Here is a 1,415-nt window from a genome sequence, read left to right as displayed (position 1 = left end):
CTCACGTATAACGATAGACGAAATAAGGGAATCAACGAAAAATATTTTGGCAGTACAGACGAGATCAATGACTAGACGAGAAAACGACAAAATGATACAAAATAAAGATAATAACGAAGATGAAAAACAGATGATAAATTTTTGTATAACTTTTCAAAAAAGATACCGCGTATTAGATCAGAAATTACTTACGATAAAAATGATAAAATTAAAAATGTACGAATTTGTGCACATATTAAACATAAAAAACTCGAGTTACTTAATTATGTCTTTGCCAACGAAATAATGAATTTCGATAATTTACTTTCGAGGCTTGAAATTGAAGCCAGCAAACACAGAATTAAGGAGATTGAATGGCCAAAAGACAATGAATTTTTCCGTCATTTCACTATTGCTAGCTTAAAAAATCGCGGGAATATAATTTTAAAATCATTACAAATAATTTTAACAGATCCAGTCGAAACTGTGACTGCAAATGACAAAAAACTAAAACTAATGACTATTTATCACGACGACCCAATATCAGGAGGTCACTGTGGCATGAAAAAACTTTATGCGAAACTTAGAACAAAATATTATTGGAAAAATATGACGCGTGATGTCGCAAAATATGTTAAAAATTGTCAAAAATGTCTTTTAAATAAAGTAAAACCAAAAGTTAAAGAAAAACTTGTTCTAACCCCAACGCCGAATAAACCGTTTGATATTGTTGTTATCGATACAATAGGGCCCTTACCAGAATCGAAATATGGTAATAAGTTCGCAGTTACCATTATTTGCGATCTCTCAAAATATTTAGTTACTGTTCCTATACCAGATAAAAGTGCTAAAACTGTTGCATCAGCAATTTTTGAAAGTTTCATTTTAATATATGGCATTATGCACTCTATCAAATCCGATTTAGGGACTGAATATAAAAACGAACTTTTTTATGAATTAACCAAACTTTTAAAAATTAAACATGACTTTTCGACAGCACACCATCACGAAACTGTAGGTGCAATAGAACGAAATCATAGAGTATTTAATGAGTACTTACGAGCATTTTTAAATGAATCATATTCCGACTGGGATACATATTTAAAATATTTTACTTTTTTGCATAACACAACCTCAAACAGAGTTTTTGATAATAAATTTACTCCATTTGAACGGATTTTTGGTAAAAACGCTGTTTTACCAAACGAAGTACAAAAAGTTAAAATTTATCCAATTTACAACGTTGATAATTATGCAAAAGAAGTAAAATATCGTCTGCAAAAATCCCATGCACTCGCTAAAGAACTCGTAACAAAACATAACCTCCAATCGAAGCAGTCATTTGATAAAAATGCACGTCCTGTACTAATTGAAGAAAAAGATACGGTTTTAATACAAAAGGAACCTAGAGATAAACACAGCAATATATATCTGGG

This window comes from Rhagoletis pomonella, unplaced genomic scaffold (assembly GCF_013731165.1).
Source record: "Rhagoletis pomonella isolate Grant_MI unplaced genomic scaffold, Rhpom_1.0 Rhpom_scaffold_01381, whole genome shotgun sequence".
Lineage (NCBI taxonomy): Eukaryota > Metazoa > Arthropoda > Insecta > Diptera > Tephritidae > Rhagoletis > Rhagoletis pomonella.
Note: the sequence above shows the minus strand (reverse complement) of the source record.